Source organism: Arvicanthis niloticus, chromosome X (assembly GCF_011762505.2).
Source record: "Arvicanthis niloticus isolate mArvNil1 chromosome X, mArvNil1.pat.X, whole genome shotgun sequence".
Lineage (NCBI taxonomy): Eukaryota > Metazoa > Chordata > Mammalia > Rodentia > Muridae > Arvicanthis > Arvicanthis niloticus.
The window spans coordinates 83730314-83752902 of NC_047679.1; the positions used below are offsets into that span (position 1 = coordinate 83730314).

The 22589-nt window shown below is 41.3% G+C and overlaps 1 pseudogene; it reads right to left on the bottom strand.

Moving 5' to 3' along the window:
* Positions 1-15895: 15895 nt before the first annotated feature.
* LOC117695630 (small nucleolar RNA SNORA17) lies at positions 15896-16010 on the bottom strand (annotated as a pseudogene).
* Positions 16011-22589: the final 6579 nt, after the last annotated feature.

Here is a 22589-nt window from a genome sequence, read left to right on the forward strand (position 1 = left end):
TCAGGACTGTCTGTGGAATCCTGAGTTTGGAACCAACCATCAGAGACTGGTAGACTCACAAGTGGGTACACTATTTGATACCATGTTCCCCTCCTCCCAGAATCTATTGTTGACCCCTTTGGGTCCCTAGCTCACTGTTATGAGAGCCTCACTTTTGTGGACCCTGCACCAGATGTACAGCTGCTGTGAGTTTGTGGTTCCCATGTATGTATCCTGCTTAGAGAATGCTATTTTGCAGCTCCTCTCCCTCTCTTCCAGCTCTTACGTTCTTCCCCCCCCCCTTTTTTTTTTTACAATGTTCTGTTAGCGTTAAACAAGTGGTATAAATGTTTTGTCTACGTCTGAGCCCCTGACAGTTCTTTTTTCTCAGCATTGTGTGCAGCCATGAGTCTTTGCCTTTATTTTCATTCTGAGTGTAGCCTTTCCCCTGGGTATAAACAGGTATTTGGGGGAGGGGTTCACACTGTGTCAGTTCATCTAAACAGCCATCTTAGTTGTTATCTCTCTACCCCAGTTAAAAATTCCTGTTTGATGCTGGTGTTGTTTGGCCAAGTAAACAGCTGTAGTTAACAAGGAAACCCCTTTTCTCTCATTTACAACTAGACAAAGTGGTCTGCTACAAACCTATGAGTAACACAAACATAGCCCATTCAAAATCCAAAAAAGCTTTATTCTCAGGCTCCTCAACATATTTGGGGGTGTTTTTGGGGGGAGGGGGAATGGTCAATTTTCGTCTGCCTAGACCAAGAGTTGAAATTGTTGGCCTTGAAGACGCAGCACGGTAAGGTGCTTGACAGTTATGGAGATCTGAGGTCAAGCCTCTAAAATCACATTTTAAAAATCCAGCCCAACTGCACAGAACTCTCATCTCAGAACTGTGTGTGTGTGTGTGTGTGTGTGTGTGTGTGTGTGTGTGAGAGAGAGAGAGAGAGAGAGAGAGACAGACAGACAGACAGACAGACAGACAGATGGACCAGATAGTCTAACTGAATCGACGACTTACACATTCAGTGAGAGACCCCGTCTTCAGAAAACAAGATAATAAGAGAATGATTGAGGAGAACACACAGCATCAACTTCTGGCGTCTTCACCCATATGTAAACACTTATATCCACACGCATATATATACCTCCACACTAAGATATGCACACACACACAAGCCTATGGACTAGCAAACTCAGAATCACTTTAGAACTTGTGAGAGGCTCAGATGCTCGGGCTCTATCCCAGACCTACTGAGTAATAAATTCTAGGACTGAGTTTTTAAATCTAGTGTTGGGAATCAAACCCTAATAATGTATGTTAGCTGAACTGGTAGAACACCAACCTAGCACGCATAAGATGTAATAAGCCTTCGAGATTATTCTGATGCATATTTAAATTTGAGAACCACCGGAACAGTGCTTCTCTCTCCCCCCTGAACTCAGAATTATTTTTTTAATTTATTTTTTTATTTATTCACTTTACATCCTGCTTACTCCCCCTGTCACCCCTCCCACAATACTTCCCCCTTCTCTTCTGAGTGGGGGGGGGGACTGCATACCTCCCCCACCCTGGCACTTCCAAGTCTCTGTGAGGCCAGACATGGCAGCCCAGCTAGAGGAACATATCCTTGCACAGGCAGACAACAGCTTATGGGATAGCCCTGTTCCAAACTCAGAATTATATAGGAATCTTTTAGAAAATACTGGTTCTTCCCCTCTCCTGTGTGTGTGTGTGTGTGTGTGTGTGCATGTAGAGTGTCTACATGTGTGTTCCCATGTATGAGTCAGTGAGGTACATGTGATAATGCATATACGAATGTGGAGGCCAGAAGTTGATGCTAGCTTCTCCTCTGTCCACCTTGTTTATTTTTATTTATTTTGAGGCAGTGTCTCACCTTATGGCCCTGGCTGGCCTCAAACTCAGGGAGTTCAGCCTGTCTCCACCTTCTCAGTGCCAGGATCCACCTTAGTTTTAGAGGCAGGGCCTCTCATTGAATCTGGAGTTCCATTTTATAGCTAGACCAACTAGCCAGAAAGTTCCAGGAGTCTGCCTGTTTCTACCCTCCCCAGTCATAGGATTATATGTATATGCTACCACACCTAACTTTTATATGGGCACTGGGGACCTAAACTCAGGTCTTAACACTCACAGGGTAAACACTTTGCTCAATGAACCATCTCCTGAGCCCCTGGTTCCTTGAATGTTGGTTATGATTCAGCACTATGTCATTTACTTTGTTATCTTTGGACACCACATTTTATTTTTATTTGAGAAAGGGTCTCAAGTAGCCCCAGTTGGCCTTGAACACTTGCCCCTACCTCCTGAATGCTGCAGAGGGAACTCGGGGTTTCATGCATGGTAAGCAAGTGCTCTACCAACTCAGCTACATTCCGAGAATTAATTGAAATTTACTGATAAAATTGTACATATTTATAGAGTACCTTGTTATGGTTTGATACCTGTATACATTATAAATGTTTAAATTGGGGTAAATATATATGAATCAAACATTTTTATGATAAACACCAAGTCCTTTTTTTTCTACCTTTCTGAAATGTACAATATATTATTATCCATAGCCATTCTACTGAGCATACCAGAATGTATTCCTATCTTAGTTCTATGATCAAGTCTTTGGCATGCTGTGCCTCCCAACTTTCTCCCACTTCTAGTAACAATCATCCTATTAAACATTAAATTTCACATCCAGTTCATGAAGCCTTGTGATACCTGTCTGTCTGTGCCTGATCTATTTCCCTTGACATTGTGTTCTCTGTATTTGCTGCTGCAAATGACAGGACTTCATTCTTTTATGGCTATATAGTGTCCCATTATGTGTGTGCACTACATTTTCTTTATTCATTCACTGATAGACACAGGTTATTTTCATTTCTTGAGCCCTTTAAACAGTGCTATAGCACACACAGGAGAGAACTTCCCTGTTCAAAGCTTCAGGTGATTCTAATGCAGAAAAGGATAATTCCATAATTAGAGTAAATGCTATTTGGAGCCTTCTTTCTTTCATCCCTTCTGGTTCAATGTTCACTAAAGCTGTTTGCTCTTTGTAAAACACCAATGCTGATTCAGTGAGTCTGTGGAAGGAACCACACCACTCTTAAACAAATCCGCAGGTGGTCTGAATGTTACTGATCCAGTGATCCAGGAGCAGGTGACTGACATCAAGAAGTAGAACAAAGTCCAGAAAACACAGGAGGTTGCTCAGTCCATCATCTGCCTGTTACCAGTTCTATTTCCCTAGTTTAGCTTCTGTGCATTTTTTAAATCCATGTTCAACCCAACACATCCACTATACATTTCTCCTGTGCAGCTTCTAGTGTGTTTTCCAAAAGATTAGGACAATTAATGGCTTTCTATACTCTTCTTCCCTGGGATGTGTGTTGGACCTGGTGACTATATAATCACACACACACACACACACACACACACACACACACACACACCTACCTTGTAATCCTATACTTGGGAGGCTGAGACAGGGAAATTGGTACAAGTCACATACTGTCTTGAGTTCCAGGCCAACCTGGGCTACAGAACCTATGTCTGCAACAAAACAGCAAAAGTCATCACCTTTTGGTTGTGACTCTGTGATTAGATTATGGGAGGAAAGCCGTGACTGTTGTATTCCTTATTCTGTTACTGTTGGCACTTTGGCCTTTCCTCTCTGTTGCTCATTGATACAGCAATTTCCTATGCTGTGATACTCTGAGGAGAAGGTCACATGGGCAGAGGGCTGAAGGAAGCTTGTGGGAACATCTTGTGGAGAACAGAACCACGGCAGCTGTCAGGTGAGTAAGCTTCGAAGTGGATACTTACCAGTGAAGCCTACAGATGATGGCAGCCTTGTGAGAAATCCTGAAGCAGAGTACCCATTTCAGCAGCTCATCCTGACTCATAGAAACCCCACTATAATAAAATATGGAAGTTGTCTTGAATTTTAGGAGAACATGTTATTCGGCAGTAGGTGACTGAAACACATCATTTATGGAATAGAAATGAAACAGCTTTCTGTCAGATTTTTCTCATTCCCCAAAGGGAAACACAGATGTTGCTTCCTTATTCATTTATTTGGCAATATTTGCAGAATGCCTACTAAATGTCAGGCATTGTATTCAGCTCCAGTGTACGAGTGGTAAACAAAACCACAGTCTGCATTTTGCAGTGGTTTTCAGAGTCTCACAAAACAACCAAGACACATTTCTTTAAATGGAAGACCTTTCTACACGGTCATTTGGCCTGTTTGTTAAAAATCAGTAAAGGCTTCATTCCGTTTTGGTTATAGCTCATATGCAGGTATGTCTGAAGTTCTGGTCTAGTTTATTTTAAGGTAACCCTAATATATTTTAGGATGTATTTCTTCCAGATACTACTAAAATGTCCACTTTATATTTATTTACCTTATATGCCATTCTGCCTTACAGGTAGGTTTCCGTTTCTGTCTTCCCCACTAGTCCTCATTTTCTTTTTTTATAGACACATGGTGTGAAGAACAATAGTGATTTGATATTAATTAAGCTATGTTAATCTGAGTGTTGTCACTGTTTTCTCTTGTTTGGGGGAAATATTTCTCTTTTGTTTTTCAAATACAAGTCAGTATTACATGACACATTTTCTTAATTTTTTTTCCTTTTTAAAAAGATTTATTTAGTTTAGTTCATGTATCTGTGTACACTGTAGCTGTCGTCAGACACACCAGAAGACGGCCTCAGATCCCATTACAGATGGTTGTGAACCTAGCATGTGGTTTCTGGCAACTGAACTCCGGACGTCTAGAAGAGTAGTCTTCCTAACCTCAGAGCCTTCAGTCTGGGGAAATATTTCTTAATGCCATAAACATATTTACTTTTTATATCTCTGTTCCTTTCTAAAGTATTTGGATTATAATAATGATATATAATAAATTTGTAAGTCCTAATCATCAGAAGATAAATAATATTTATTGATATTCTACACTAATTTTATTAGTAGAACATTATTCAAAATTTATGTAAGGTATTCTGTTATTGTAGGTTTGTATAATACTTTATAAAAATGTGCCAAAATATATAGAAAGACAGCATAAATGGAACACAAAATATTGTGCAGTTAATGACTACTTAAGGCAAGAATGAACTTATAAACTTATAAATCTAGAGCTGTATATGTACCTGGCAAGGGAAAAAATTGTCTCTTCGTGAGTCTTTACATTAATTTGAGATTAATCAGTTTTCTTGGTGACTCCTTTTGATCAAGTGTGTCCAGCAATATTAAGTTATTTAATGTGTAACAGGGTAACTATGAGAACACCTAAAGGAGACAGGCCTCAGATATTTCTTCCCCTACTGGAAATACAGTCACTTAAAAAGCTAGGAAATTTAAGATTGCTGCTATCGCCTGGTGGTGGTGGCGCACTCCTTTAATCCCAGCACTTGGGAGGCAGAGGCAGGCGGATTTCTGAGTTTGAGGCCAGCCTGGTCTACAGAGTGAGTTCCAGGACAGCCAGGGCTACACAGAGAAACCCTGTCTCAAAAAACCAAAAACAAACAAACAAACAAAAAGATCGCTGCTATCACACTTATAAGAAAAAGATGTAGCCAGACATAGTCAAACTGATTTCCTTAATTTCTTAAAGAAATATTTTTAGCTAGAAATTAAAATTAATCATGTATCTTTTCTTTGTTAACACATTTGTTTCTTAAAATATTTAGTATTATCCTCAATGAGTGGCCAGTCAGATCTAGATCCAGTCCTTTTACCATTAGCTTCCTGAGTGACTGGGGTTACCAGCCTGTGCATCCAGGCCCAGCTTATGCTCAGTTTTAAATTTTCTACTTGTTCTAATTTGTGTGTGTGTGTATGTGTGAATCTTTTTCTTCTCTTTCTGTTGCTTTTTTGATACAGCATCTTATGTCATCCAGGCTTGCCCGAAACTCCCTATTCAGCTGAGGATAACTTGATCTTCCTATCTCCACTAACTGAGTATTAGTATTATAGGCATGCATTAACATATTCCTCTTAATTTGTGTTTGAGAATGTCATATATACATATAATGTACTTTGATAAATCCACCCCCTGTTCCCCTTCCTCTAATTCTTCCCATACATGCCCCCCACTTTCCCTTTGAATTTTGTGAGTTCTTTTTTACAGAACCCATTGAAAAGAAAACCACCCTTAAATTTTTGTTTCAACTCCTCTTGAAAATAAAAATAATAAATGAAAACCTGTAAAAACTTACAGAATTCACCTAATGTTGCCTAGTTGTGCATGGGTATAGGATCATTGTCTGGAACCTGGGTACCCTCTCAGGACCCTCATCTCTAAAACGAACAAACAAACAAAACTGACTCTCCCTCTCCCAGAAGAGGTGGTCAGAGCCACTGGAGCTGGAGATACAGGCACTTTAGAACTGGTGTGGGTGCTAGGATCCAAATTCAGGTCTCTGAAAGAGTAGCAAATGTTTTTAACCACTGAGACATCTCTCCAGCCCTGGAAAGTGTGTTTTGTTGGTCTAGTTTATATCTGGGTTCTCTGGTTAAGAACTAATACATATTTGGTTCCAGTTTGAATAAACTGAGATGAAAGGGAAGATGTAACATGTAAGATCCATAGTCAGAACTTCAATTGGATAAATGACTCAATTTCCTCAACAAAATTTTCAAGGGAAACTGGAAGACCCGAAGATTGTATGGCAGTGATTGTAGTCCTATTCATTAAGAGATACACTGGGGCCATATGTGGTGGTGCAGACCTTTAATCCAAGGAATTGGGAGATACAGGCAGACAGATGTCTGAGTTTGAAGCTAACATGGTCTATAGAGTGAGTTTCAGGACAGACAGCTACACAGAGAAACCCTGTCTCAACAAAACAAACAAACAAATGAACAAACAAAAGAAAGAGATCAATGAGGAATGAATTAACTGATTTCAGTGAAGGTCCCCTATTTAAGACCTGATTCAAGGAAATTGTGTGAGTTATTCTTTAAACATCAGCACTTGTTCACAATGACTGAATTGAACAATATCTTAAATATTAAAGAAGCATTATTTTTTCTGGTGTGGTAATGATATGATAATAATTAAATGTTTAAGAGTTAGTATATTTTTAAAAATATATGTGTATATGTGGGTATGTATATATGTAAAAATATGTATAATTTTTTTAAATAGCATAATGAAGCCTGTTGTTTTATGTATTGACTAAAATATAATAAAAAATTAGCATGAATACATTATTGAAGCTGATCTTTCCTTGATTGGGATTGGATGGTTGGGATGAATTTAATGATGAAAACAAAATAAAAGGCATTTTCAGAATTAAAAATAGAGATTACTAGAAATTCTTGCTGAATAAATAACACATTTGAGGAAGAAGAATGTAATTCTAGAATGGAGTCTGAAGGAAGGACAGGGCTGAGGAACATCTCAGTGGTAGGGTGCTTGCCTAGTATATGCAAAGTCCTGGGTTCAATCCTCAGCACTACAAAAAAGCAAAAGAAAAGGAAAAAAAACTTGTGCTTTAACATTTAAGATTTGTGCATTTAGTTGCATGTTAATTACATTCCAAAAACATTGGAAAACAATCAGTGGCAAATTCTGAAAAGAAAATATGAGTGGAATCTGAATCCTACAGAGATTTTAAAGTATCTACTTTGTGGGATAATAAAAACAAAAACAAGGCCTAGTGTGATGGTGCTGGTCTTCAATCCCAGCAGTTGGGAGACAGAGGCAAACAGATGTCTGTGAGTTCAAACCTTGTCTCTTCTACATAGCTAGTTGCAGGCTAACTAGGGGTACATGGTGAGACCCTGTCTTTAAAAAAAAATAAAGCAATAACTTACATAGCTTAAAAATAGCAATTGGGTTGAAGAATGTGTTCAATATTGCTAAATTTAACAATACTGACTATGGCTGAATACATGTGTATCTTAATGTCCCATTCTTGGACTTTGGGAAGGTTGTCACCTGTGCCGCAGTTGGGCTTTTCTTCAGTGCAGTTTTAGGAGTAAGCCCAATAAATTCCCTGGCTTATTGATCTGGGCTTGGATGGAAACTTTGGGGTCTGTTTTTTCACCCTGTATGGATTGAACAGATGTTTGTTCGCATCTGTCCAGGTAAAGTTACAAAGCACTCATCTTCAGAATACTCACACCACACGCCATGGGGAATGCAAATGACCACATGAATTATCTCACAATTATAATGGGAACGAACTATCCCAGACAAAAGGGAGCATATACTGTAGTGTTCCATTTGTAACATGTCTTTCAAGAACAGGCACAACTCATCTTTGCCTTTTTTACATCAATTTTCTAGGTTAGCATATGAAAAAGATTGAGTTTCATCGTGACATCTGCATACAGTAACAGATGACTGTGCTCTTCCTACACTGCTTCTTTGTACTCCTTCCTGTCTCCTCCAGTTGATGCCCTTTTCCCCCTAGTTAGTGCACCTTGTGATCTCCTATTATATGTAATCCATTACCTACTGTGTTTCCACCCTCACCTAATCCTTCCCTCTCATTGTGTCCTTTGCAGCTTTGTAACCTACACACACACACACACACTCACACACAGAGAGAGAGAGAGACAGAGACAGAGACAGAGAGACAGACAGAGAGACAGACAGAGAGACAGAGAGAAACTAAAATTTAAATTATTCAATTTTAAAATTATATTACATATTATTTATTTAAAATTTAGGTTCCACATATGAGCAAAACCATGGTATTTGTCTTTATATGGTCTCTGGTTTTTTCATTATCTTTCTATTTTAGTAAATTTGTGTGTGTGTGTGTGTGTGTGTGTGTGTGTGTGTGTGTGTTGCCTGCACATTTGTATGTCTTGTGCCCAAGGAGGACAGAAGAAGACAGTCAGATCCCCTAGAACTGGAGTTACAGAAGGTTATTGGCCTCTATATAATTGCTGGGAATCGAACTTGGTTCCTCTGGAAGAGCAACCACTGACCTATCTTTTCAGTCCGGGTCTTTTTTATAAAAATGGGAATGGTGCTAACCTTTGAATAGCAAAGAAATAGTGGTGGAGAGCAGGAATATTAGGGAAACACAGTGGATGCTGTTGAGGACTTCATGGTGCTTTTACAAATTTATAATTTGTAACAATTCGGTGTCAATGCATTCAACTGTACATTTACTTCGTGTGTGTGTGTGTGTGTGTGTGTGTGTGTGTGTGTGTGTGTGTTGTTTTTTTAAGACAGGTTTTATCTGTGTAGTCCTGGCAGTCCTGGAATCACTCTGTAGAGCAGGCTGACCTCAAACTCACAGAGATTAAAGCCATACATCACCACTGCCTGACTGTGTGTTTTAATTTTTAAAATTATTTCAGTGAGGCATGATGATGGTACATGTTCCTACTCATTAGTCCCAGACAATTGAGAGGCTGAGGCTGGAGGACTGTGATCGAATCCAAGAATTTGAGACATGGTCAAACAAAACAACAGCAAGAACAAAAATGCCTAGGTCACAGCTGGACTTGGTGGCCCAGACATGAAATCCCAGCTGCTACAAAGGCTGAGGCAGGAAGATTGCAAGTTCAGGGACTAAGAAAGCTACAAAATAATTTTTAAGTCCAGCCTGGGCAAAGCAGCAAGCTCCTACCTTAAAAAGTGAAAAGAGGACTGTGGCTATAAGTCAGTGATAGGACGCTGCCTAGCATGTGTCAGGCTGTGGGTTCAGCTCCCAGTACCACAAGAAACAAAGCAAACAAAAATGAAATATCTATACATCGTTTAGCATTTTAAACCTACTTTCATATAATGCTTAAAATATCTAATTTCAACCTCCCAGTTCCCTGTCTCCTCTCCCAAGCCTTGCCTTCTCATAAAATTATTGGCTCCTTTCTTTGGTCCCTTGTTGTAGCATAGTACTTACACTAAAGTATTATGCCTGTCTGTCATTTCACACACAAAAAAAGAACGTAAGTTTCCTCTCTCCCACTCTCCCTCTTTGAGAATGAGCCTCGTTTTGTGCCTAGAACTTATTCTGTAGTCCAGGTTGAACTCAAACTCATATCAACCCTCTGGCCTCAGCTGATCAGGTGCTGGGCTTACAGGCATGTGTCACTAACCCTGGCTGTAAGATTATTAAGAGCAGATTATTTAGCTTTTCATCTGAACACGGAGTACAGTGCTTAGCATTTGACAAATATTTATTGAGAAAATACACTGTATTAGTTCTCACATTTTTGCACATAATGAAGTATTCACACCTGGAAAGATGGATCAGCAGTTAAGAGTCAGGTATGCTCTTGTGTAGGCTCTGAGTTACCTAGCCCCTTTGTCAAGTGGCTCACAGCAGTCTATAACCCTAGCTCCAGGAAGATTTGACCACAGGACACCTGCACTCATATATACATATGCACACAAAGATATACACACATAGAAATGATTAAAATTAAGATAAAATCTTTTTAAAAACAATATTTTAAAAGGTAAAATATCCCACGCACAGTCACAGCGACTAAATTGCTCAGCTAAATTTGAAGTCATATCCAATTTGTTCTAATACTGATGCTCTATCTTCTCATTTGGCAGCTTCTTATGCTAGCTTATTTAAACTCCACTGCTTCAAGATCTCAAGAGTCACACAGTCGTATCTATTTAGTAGATGAGGCAGCAGAGGCTCAGGGAGATTCTATAACTTGGTCATACGCCCTGAAACGAGCAGCTCTGTGATACTTCCACCACGGAGCCTCAAAACAATCAGGCTGCCTTGTATTCAGACCAGAGTACAAGTTTCATTTGATGCTGTGGTTTCCAGAAACCATCCTATTCTAACTTGCTTTTATGCCCCACACCCTCTTTTAAATGACACTCTCGTGTAGCCCAGGCTGGCCTCAAACACACTATGTAGTTGAGGCTGATTTTTAACTTGATTCTTCTACAGTTGCTTCTTTGAGTGGTGTGTGCACCAACACACCTGGAGGACTTTGCCTCTTTGAAGGTGAAACCTTCTCCCAATACATTTACAAATGGGATTTTATTTTGGAAATTTCTGTTACAGATAAGGTTAATGGAACTCCATGCCATATTTAGATGTATATTCTGTTATTTCTTCCCCTCCCCAGTATGCCATTTCTCATTCTGTAAAGTGGTACTAGTCACTATATCTACTTTATGCAGTTTTAAAAATTAATTTCCTTTATTTTTAAGTTATAATTGCATCATTTCACCCTTCCCTCCAAATATTAATAAACAAACAAACAAACAGAGTCCAGATTGGATATCTGGTCGATCACACAGGGTGAAGGGGAGGGAAAGAGAATTCAGACATCTGGTCAGCCTCTAGGAGATGGGGATGGGGGGAGACCAAGTACGTACAACCACTTTTCCCTCTCAACTTTGTGGACTCTTCTAAATTCACTGAGTCCATGTAATGCTGACAGTTATGTCGGAATAGGGCCATTTACTAGAACATAGCAGCCTATTACAGACAACATACAAAGAAAACTTAACACTCCCTCTACTGATTGCCAGTGGTTCCTCAGCTAAGAGTGGAACCTTGTGAGACCTTCCCTAGTCTGTGCTAGAATTTAAGCTGGTTTGATCATGTGCACACTACTTTTTTGGAACATACAAAATCCTCATCCCAGTGTATGTGGCTTTCCATCCCATTGCTTCATATTTTTCCTGTCCATCTAATGACAGTGCTTATTGTTCCCTAATCTGACCCTTCAATTATGAGCAAATTTAGTTCATAAGCTCTTCTCAAAGCCCTTTCTGAAAAGCCATTTCCTCTTCAGACACATTGCTGTGACCTATAAAATCTGGCTCAAGACACCTAATTTTCCAAATGTCCTGCTCACTTGTTAAACACATTTTGAATGTTAAAAAACAAACAAACATACATACATATAAACAAACAAGAAAAAAAACAGATGAGTTTGATACTCTTTCCTAGAGTTTTCAGTTTAAGGGGTGGGGATTGGAGAGAAAGAAGGGAGAAAAAGGAAACAAATAGACTAACCTCAGCAGTCAGAGAGGCCTTGTGAAAGGCCTGGGCAGATGGCTCAGTGGGTAAGGCAATTGCTACAAATATCTGAGGACACTGACCTCTGGCCACTACACACATTCATGCACAGGTGGACTTGATTTTGTGTAACGTGGTTGGGTATTGAACTATATCCCCAACATGATAAGAGATTTAAATTTTTGTCCTGAGACCAAAGACAATGACTCGCTCCCTAAGTGAATGTGTGTAATTGGGTTCATGTTTTATCATGTAATAGCTTGGAAATTTTGTATTTGGATGAAGGGGTAAAGAGAATGCTAGGAAGGGAAAAAAAAATATCCGAGGAATGTCTTCAAAGGTAGATTCCTTGTACTTCAAATACCCAGCTAGTGTGTGTGAACATATATGTATATGGGTTCAAGTATGTACATGGAGGCAGGCGTATATGCATCCAGCAAGCATGCACATGCATGTGGAGGCCAGAAAGCAGCACCAGCGTCTTTCTCAATTGCTCTCCACCTTATTTTTGACACAAGGTCTCTGTCTGAACCTGAGGCTCTGGGATTACAGGAATGTACCACCATGCTTTAAGTGGATGAAGGATTGAACTCAGGTCTTCATACTTGGGCAATAAGCATACTATCAACAGGGCTATCTCCCCAGTAATCTCCACACTCCCCAAATACTTTTGACTGCTGATTGTCATATAACCCAGAAATCTGCTCTTTTGGTGAATATCTCATAACTGATCTGGGTAATCTCTAAGAATAATGGTTCAGGGCCCTGCAGTGGTGGTGCATGCCTTTAATCCTAGAACTAGGGAGGCAGAGGCAGGCAACTCTCTGAGCTAGAGGCCAGCCTGGTCTATAAAGCTAGTTCCAGGACAGCCAGGACTACACAGAGAGAAACCTTGTCTCAAAAACGAAACAAAACAAAACAAAAACAAAGAAAGAAAAGAAAGAAGGATGAAAGGAAAAAAAGAATCACAGTTTACAGCAATATCAATAATCAATAGCTCCCAGCTTTGGCTGTTACTTGGAGAGCTTTTAGAGGGGATGATGCCCAAGCTCTACCCAATATTGCCCTGTACAACAGTACATTAGAATCATTGGCCAGTGGGTCTAGACAAATGTAGTTTTACTTCACAAAGATTAATGATATGAGAATAAGAGAAAATATAGGTGCATTAGGAAATTGGCTAGTAGTCTAGTTTGAGATAAATTACACAGCAAGAAAAGAAGATGTCCAGCACAGTGGAACACACACATAATCCTAATATTTGGGAGTGAGAAGCAGGAGGATCACTAAACATTCAAGACTAGTGTAGTCTACTTAGTGTGTTCTGAGCAATCAAGGCCTGTATGACAAAATCCTACCTCAAAAAGATGAAAATGGGGGCCAGGAGCAGTTCTTTAATTCCAGCATGCAGGATGCAGAGTTAGAGGGCAGGGCTACATAGTGAGACCTTGGCTCAAAAATGGAGGAAAATGAGGAAGAGGAGGAGGAGAATCTCTCAAAGTACAATAACCCAGACTTGACCACAGGCTGAGGTAGGACCCAAGACTGAGTAGCATACAACTCAGTACATACAAAAAGTGAATCTCCCCAGCAGAAACAGAGAAAGCAGGACAAACAAGTGGGAGACTGGCAGAATCTGTCAATTGGGTCAGAATTGTAAGAATTTCCATTTTCTAAGTGTGGCATAATTTTAAATGTTTTATTGGAACTTGGTGAATTTCACATCATGCATCTCAGTCCCACTCATCTCCTCCTCCCCTTGTACCTGCCCTCCACAACTGCAACCTCCCCTGAACAGAGGGGAAAAAATCTAATTATGGAAGTTGTAGGGTGTCAAAAAGTGTCCCACATGCCAGGCGGTGGTGGCACATGCCTTTAATCCCAGCACTTGGGAGGCAGAGGCAGGCGGATTTCTGAGTTCGAGGCCAGCCTGGTCTACAGAGTGAGTTCCAGGACAGCCAGGACTATACAGAGAAACCCTGTCTCGAAAAACAAAACAAAACAAAACAAAACAAAACAAAACAAAAAGTGTCTCACAGTATAACCTTTTGTCCACACTTCTTTGTTTACAAATGTTCATTGCAAAGACTTGTTGGTCTGGTGTGAGGCCTCTGGTTTCTGTTACTCTGTCAATACTGGGACTCCTCTTGGACATCCTGTTGTTGCCCTGTGTCACAGAGATCCTGTAGTTTTGGATCTGTAGGACCAGCCCCTTCATGCACTCCAGCAGTTCAGCAATGGGGTAGATGTTGGGATAGGCCAACTCAAAGCCCTGGATCTGGGCCTGAGAGGTCTAAGTTGGTCAGCCTACCTGCCATTGGGATTGGCTCACTGACAACTGCTCCCCCCCCAACCTGAGGGAGCTCTATCTATCCTGCTGCCCAGGTGAGGGTGATGCATAACTCTCTCCTGAGTGTTGCAGACAATGAGGGGCATGACCAGTTCTCCCACTTTGATGACCCTGGGCCAGCTTTCCTGCCCAGCATAGGTAGCAAGGGATGAGGGAACTGAGGAGAGTGTCCCGTCCTCATTTGCAACAGTGACACTGGCAGACAAGTTTCAGGGCCAGGTCTCCCATGCTCACACCCTCAGGGCTGGCTTGTCTGTAACCCCCATCATCAGGGTCAGCTCTATTGTGCTGCCCAGGTAAGATTCAGGGCCTGCTCTCCCAAGTACTGTATCAGATGAGAGAAAGGGCCAGCTTTCCAGCTCCCACGATCTCTCTGGGCCATCTCTTTCGCCCGCCCATGGTAGGGTGGATAAAAGGGAGCGGAGAGGATTTTTCCCTTGATGTTTCTACAACACAGCAGAAAACAGGCAGGGCTGGCTCTCTCATGCTTGTGCCCTCAGGGGCCAGCTCACCAGCAACCTCCATCAGGGCCAGTTCTACTATGCTGCCCAGGCAAGGTACAGGACCTGCTCTCTTGAGTGCTGTAGCCGGTGAGGGGCAGAAACATCTCTCCTGCTCTCGTGATCTCAGTGCCAGATCTCTCACCTAATCAAAGGTGTTGAGGAATGTGGTGGGGAGGAGAGTATCTCTCCCTTATCCACACCGCAATAGCAGTACCGGAGGAGATTTCAGCCGGAGGGTCAGCTCTTTCATGCTCACACCCTTGGGGCAGCTCACCTGCAACTTCCACAAAGTACAGGGCCTTTGATTGCAGCTGGATAAGGGTGGGGTCAGCTCTCCTGCTATTATTACACCCCAAAGGTGAGCTTTCTCAAGATACCGAGGTGAGAAGTGGGGTCAATTCTGCACAGCCCTCAAACATGTCCCTGGGCTACAGCCCAGATCACTTAAATCCACCTGGCTTTTGGTGGTGACAAACCACCGCCTCCGCCGCCGCTGCCGCCGCCGCTGCTGCTGCTGCTGCTGCTGCTGCTGCTGCTGCTGCTGCTGCTGCTGCTGCTGCTGCTGCTGCTGCTTCAGGGCCACGGAGCCAGATAAGGCCTCTAGTGTCAGCGCAGGCCAGGAACCAACCATTGTCCCAGGTGGCATCACAGGCTAAGCACATCAAGCGGTTCCTCTTTATGCTCCTTTTAGTGGCACTTGGGATCTCTGAGTGTCTTGGGTTGTTTCAGGAGTGGTGTCAGGAGTGCTATGTTCGTGCATTATGGTGCCAGACCAGGATCATCTTAGACATGGTCTCCTCCTCAAGCCCTGTGTGGCGCCAAACTAGTGGTCATCTCAGGCTAGCTCCCTGTCAGATCCTCATGGAGCTGATGTGGCAGTTGTCTCAGGCTTGCTCCTCACCTAGGACTGCCCCAATGGCCCCAATACAAGGGTTGTTCATCTCTGGCTCACTCCTGCCCAGGACCTGTGGTTTCAGGTGGGATTCTTCTAGATTTCTACTTGTTCCCTTCCCTGGGAGCCATGTGGGCCTGTGCAGCATCGCTAGCTCCCTGTCTGGGCCCCTTGGCATCAGATACTGTTAGGCTTCTAATCATTCAGATGTTCACAGATCAGAACACTGAGCATAGACATAGCCTCTTTCCTCTCTGCCACCTATAGCAGCTGTACCTGCAAAGCCCATAGGGGCATACGAAACATCATTTAAATGGCTGGCTTTAGAATCTAAGCCTGAGACAAGTTCAGGATAGAGGCCTCAAGTTTGAATTAATAGCTTTAATTATACATACACTGTGGTACATGGTTTTCTACACATATGGTCCAGTTGAGACAGGAAGATGATCCGTTAACAGGCAGGATTCTGATCCTTCTTCAGAGACTGAACCAAGAAGGTACAGGCTGAGAAAGTACAAACTTAGGCTTTATGAAGGCTCGGGGCAATTCAAAACAAAACATAAAGGCTCTGGAGAACTTCTTTATACTTTGTAATGTGTGCTGGTTGTGTTTCTATTTTGTGAACTGCTCCCAGAGTGCTATTGCCACCCACATTTTCTGTCAGCTTTATTTGTGCTATAAGAAGCAGATGATCTTAGAGACAAAACCAAAACAAATCAAAAAAACCCTACCACTTAATCCATTTTTGTGTTTATTTAACTTTGAGGACAAGGTCTTGCTCTGTAGTCCATACTGGCATGGAATTACCATGTAGCTCACACTGACTTTGAACTTGTGGCTATTCTTCTACTGCCTCAATGTCCCTAGTACTGGATTATAGGTGTGAGCCAACATGTCTAGCTTAGTAAATTACTCTGAACTTCCTTACTAAATTTTTAGATATTTGTTGTTCAGGGACTACTTTCTTTGAACATTTCTATATGCCAAAAATAATTTTAAGGTAGTATATCAAATAATGGATGTTGTTATGGAATTTTCATTCGTATGTGCCATTATATTTTGTTCTTATCCTTCTCACCTCCACTGCTTCACACACACACACACACACACACACACACACACACACACACACACGGCCCCTCCAGCCCATTCCTTTCCTTTCCTTTCCCCAGGCAGTCTCTCCAGCTTTCATATCACATGTATTCCTTTACTCCTTCCCACTTCTGTAACTATTATTTTTCATGGTGTTGGGGAAAGAAATGCTAGTAATGTAGTAACAACTGTGTGGTGAGATTATTCTAAAGGTTTCCAGGCCACTATGAGATGAGCCCCTATTTGCAAAGACTCTGTGCCTGTTGGTGTGGTGGAAGGGAAGCAGGAGGGAAAGGATTTCTATACAGATGTCGTGTTCTAGAATGAGTAATGTCACCTACTATTCTTCATTCCAATGTTAGTCAACTAATGCTGTATAACAACCAAGTACAAAATTCAAACTGGACACAACAATTAGCATTTGTTTTTTTTTTTTTATACGTTAGTGATTGTTTGATCAAGACAGGTTGGGAGACTGTGCTTCAAGCTATGTATGGAGTTCACTTACTGCTGCTGGTTGGTTCAAATTTTTTGTAGGTATGTTCACTCTGGGGCACAGGGTAAAGAAGAACAGAATGTAGTCATTCTTCTGATAACTACAGCAATGTCACTATGGCTTTCTTTGTACTTGCTAGGTCATACTTGCCTGGAATTTAAAGAGATATGTTTGTTTCTATCTCCTGACTGCTGGCGTAAAAGACAGGAGTTACCACATCCATCTGTACTCAACGTTTAGAATGTTTATTAGGCAACATGGCTAAAGAACAAAGATACTCAATAAAGGCTATTCCTGGAATGTACAAAAAGGGACACAAAAGATTATTTTCACTAAATAGCTAAGTTTCAGTCAGATGCTAGAAGCTATTAGGTAAGTGATGCACATTTCAAGCATTCAGATGTGATGTGACATTGAACTAGAGGAAGAAGGACAGAGTGGCACAAAGTATTCATCAGAAATAAGCAAGGCATGGTCCTCTATTATGACACTATAGTGTTACAAAGTCAGGCTGGAGACATATTCCTTGCTAAAACAACAGATGAAGAAGACTAATATTCAGTTGGTTTGAATGTGTGCTAACTCCTGTCAACATGGGGGTACAAAGCTCAACACGGTGAGCGCAAAGAATGACAAAAGCAAATAAATGGAAATTGAAATGTAAAAAGACAAATAGGAAAAAAGGAATCTCCTGGTGATGTGCACCCCCCCCCCTTTTTTTTTTTAAAAAAATGCATGTACAATCCAGATGAACCTGTGTTCTTAGCAAGTGTGATTCTATTTAATTGAGATATTAAAGTCTTAATATTAAATCATACTCCACACAAGGACAGTTTGATCAATGATGGAGTACATGTAGCATAGCAATCCTGTACATTTATATCCCCTACCACCTTCTGGATTGTGAGCCTCAGTCTCAGTTCTCCCTTTCTTTTGTTAAGCCCAGATGGCCGGAACTACCTCCCTGGTCTTCACTGTCTACCTCTGAAAGACACCAACCATGTGACAATGACCACTCATCATACAGCTCCCTAAATCCAGCAACAGCACAGGACCCAGCCACTAACATGAATTCCATTCTCTGGAGAGTTTCTTTCTGCTCTAGCCACCGAAATTCCTTTTGCTCTATTTATTTGTGTCATTTTTACAAGGAGACCTGAATAGAGACTGGGCATATTTTTGTTGTTGTTTGTTTGTTTGTTTTTAACTTCTATCTTATTCAGTTTTTTTGTTTGTTTGTTTCCTAAACCACAATGCAACATCTGTAGGCCTGGAATGGAAATTTATGTTCAAACATGACGTTTCTCAGAGGGCTTAGTTTTCTGTGGTGGCTGTCTTTCTGAAGGGCCCAGGTGTATCAATTATGCTGCCCATGACTAGATGTTACCTCTTGGGTCACTTGTATCCCTTTGTGAAGCACAACAGAATGGGCTTTCAGAAGGAGTCTTTTATGTGTTTCTCCAGTTTAAAAATATTTGCATGTAAATGTTGGGAGTCCAGACAGTCTCCATAAGATCTATACTTTGCACAAACAATTTGGGGGTGCACTTGAAAATTATATTTCTGGGGTTGGAGAGATGGCTCAGCAGTTAAGAGCATTGACTGCTCTTCCAGAGGTCATGAGTTCAAATCCCAACAACCACATGGTGGCTCACAACCATCTGTAATGGGATCTGATGCCTTCTTTAAGGGTGTGTCTGAAAACAGCTACAGTGTAGTTACATATAATAAATAAATAAAAAATCTTTGGGCCTGGAGCGAGCAGGGGCCAGAGCAAGAGGGAGAAGGGAAAGGAAAAAAAAAGATTACATTTCGGCTAATTGTACCTTAAGTCCTGGACCCACAGTTCCACAGTGACATCTGAGAAGGAGGGACTGGCATTGAAGAAGGCAAGGCTTAACCACGTTTCAAAGTGAATACAAATTGTATAATGACAGTTTCCCAATTATTAGCCTACTTTACAAACAAATAAAAAAAAGTTAATTCAACACAAGCCCACAAGCCCACAGCTGGCTGTTGCTTATGTGTTGTGGTGCAGACACAGCTTTCCAAGGGGGTTGGGGGAAGTGAGGGCTATTGTAGTGGAAGGACACTCAGCCTTTTGTGAGGAGGGAATGCACACCGGGATACTGTAAGTCTTCAGGAGAAGTTGCTTACTTTTCCTCCAGATAACATGGCCTGGGGGCCTAAGCTTGAGGAGGAGATTCTGATCTCTTTCAAGAAAGCACTGGACACCGAGTGTGGGGGAATTCCGAGGGTGAGGAGGTGGGAGTGGGGGTGGGTGGGAGCACACCCTTGTAGAAGCAGGAGGATAGGGGATGAGGGGTTTCTGAGTGGGGGGATGGGGTAAAGGGATAACATCTGAAATGTAAATAAAATATCCAATATAAATAAATAAATAAATAAATAAATAAAATAAAACTAGTTACATTAAATTACTTAAACCTACATTTTAAAAAAAAAGAAAGAAAAGAAAGCACTCCGGGCAGATGGAAGGGATAAGCACTGAGGAGCTATATCTGAGCTCACTGCTCCTCACTGGACAGTCTGGGGTTCCAAGAGAGCACATGATCACGTAGAAGACGGCCTTTTCTTGTGAGAAATCCTTGTGTCATTGTAGACCTTTGCACTGTCCCAGTCCTGTGCTCCCTCCTGGGTAAAATGAAGGGAGTGTACTGCGTGACTATAAGCTCCTGTAGTCTTATCTTTAAATTGGGGTCTACCAGGGAACTGGGGAAGCGCTTTGAAGAGTGGTGTGAAAGGATAGGGCTGGGTTCCTGTCCTTGACTTTCCTTAAGAGACCCAGAAACATAGATCTGTCTCACATGGGAAATTAAGGTAATCTTGTATGAAGGTACCTCAAAAGAAAACAAGAATGTATTTCCTTGGAGAGAGATGTTGCGCTAAGGGCTCATTCTCTTGCTGGCTTCTAACTACGTTGTAAAATTGAGACTGTAGGGAAGTCTCGTCTTGCACTTTTTTCAGCAAAGGGAGTATATGATGAGATTTATACCAAGATAGCTGTTTCTTGCAGTGAGTTTGTCCACTCAAAGTTTGAGAACTCGTGGCCAAACTGTATGGGCCAATTTGTACCAAATTCTCACCTTGTATCAATGGGAGACCATGGGCTGAAACAAAAACAAAACCAACTTGAACTATCAATCAGGAAGCACAGTTAAGGACTGTGTTTGAGCACTGCACTTTACTTTGAGGTCTTCAACAACTGTAAAACTAATCAAACCGACCCTAAATAATTGGATAAAAGCCCCCAACACATCCACTTGTGCTCACAGCATTCCCAATATTAGATATGATTACAGCACAAGGCAAATGTCTGTCCTTTGAAAACAATTCAAAACAAGGTCTGTTCCCTTGTTTTCTATGTATTTACAGTATCACAGTATCTTCCCTCCTTGTTTAAATGATCATTTTCCCATCTAATTCAAGGAAGGCACTTTACTTTTATTATATATATAAATATATATATATAAATATAAATATAAATATATATATATATATATATATATATATATATATATATATATATATATCATGTGCACATTCTCTGTGTGTGTGTGTATGTGGTGTGTACGAGTGTGTGTGTACATGCCATAGCACATAGTTCATGTATGGCTATCAGAGAACAACTTGCAGGATCTTCTTTCACCATGTGGTTCCTGGAGATTTAACTCAGTTAGACTTGTCAGTAAGCAAGATTGTTTACCTGTTGAGCTATCTCACCAGCCCCCCAAATTTTTTATTCTTAGCTAGTGTTTTTCTTCTTCCTTCTTTGTTCTCTTTCCTAACTACTTGCAGTTCAATCGCTTAAGATTTTGATGCACAAGTACTTTCAGGTTAGGATCTCGAGACTTCTGATTACTTCTGTTTGGGAGGAGTTTTCTTTTTGGTTATATGAGTCTAGTTTAAATAATTAAAAGCTTATATTTCCTATTCAAATATTTCCTCTCTTCTGTTTGAAGTATTTGAAGATGGTAATTACTGGTCCTGAGAGTTTCCCAGCCTGTGTTCTTCAATGTGAAACAATTCTGGAAGCCAAGAATACATCCAGAATTATAAGACAACAGTACAGTTATCATGTCTCTTCACTTCTCCTGAGATCGTGTGTGTGTGTGTGTAACTTTTCAATCCAAACTAACACCTTCAAATCACCTGCTATTGATAAATATAAATATAAATTAAATCTGTATATTAAGATAATATATTTTTGATCTATAACTTATGTAAACTTGAAACGTACTTTAAGAGGAATCCTTTATATGAGATCATTTTAAAAATTGCTTCCCTAAATATTTCTGGCTGATCCAGAACTCACTATGTAGAATGGGCTGCCCTCAAACGTGTGATGCAACTACCTGTGTGTTTCCTGGATGCTGGGATTACAGCACTGTGTCACCATGCCTGGCACAACTTCTCTCTTAGTCTGAGGCCAGTGAGATGGCCCAGCAGGTAAAGACACTTAATGCTAAGCCTGATGACCTGAGTCCCACATGGTGAAAAGAGAATTGTCCCCTGCAAGTTGTTATTTAACCTCCACATATGAGCTATGGCACATGTGCACTAGCAACACTATTTAAAAGCTAGACTGAAGGGAACATCAATCTGCAGAAATATGTATGATATTTAAAAGTAGCATGTACGAGTTCTGGCAGAGAGCGCAAATGAGCTAGGACTAGTCAGGCCACCTTCCACAAGGTCCCCCACAGCCTCAGCCTGTGCCCTTTTGCCCATGATCCTGGGACACTAAGATGGCAGGTGGAGCTGAATCTGCCCAGCTTTTTGCGGGGGCGGGGGTGGGAGTGGGGGTGGTGGTGGGGGTGGTGGTGAACTGGAAGGGAGGGGGCAGGAGAGCCCGGGAGCAGCCTCAGTCCCAGTCCTGCCGGAGCCTTGTGGCAGCCACCGGCCAGGCCACATGGTGATTCTGCAGCGACTCATTATTATTATTATTATTATTATTATTATTATTATTATTATTATTAATTGGATATTTTCTTTATTTACATTTCAAATGTTATCCCCTTTCCCGACTTCCCCTCGACAAGCCCCCTCCCCCACTCCCCTCCCCCTGCTTCTATGAGGGTGCTCCCCCACCCACCCACCTATCCACTCCTGTCTCCCTATCCTGGCATTCCCGTACACTGGGGTATCAAACCCCCAAAGGACCAAGGGCCTCTCCTCCCATTAATGCCCCACAAGTCCATCCTCTGCTAAAAAAACAAAACAAAACAAAACAAAACAAAACAAAACAAAAACAAAAACGGCGACCAACAG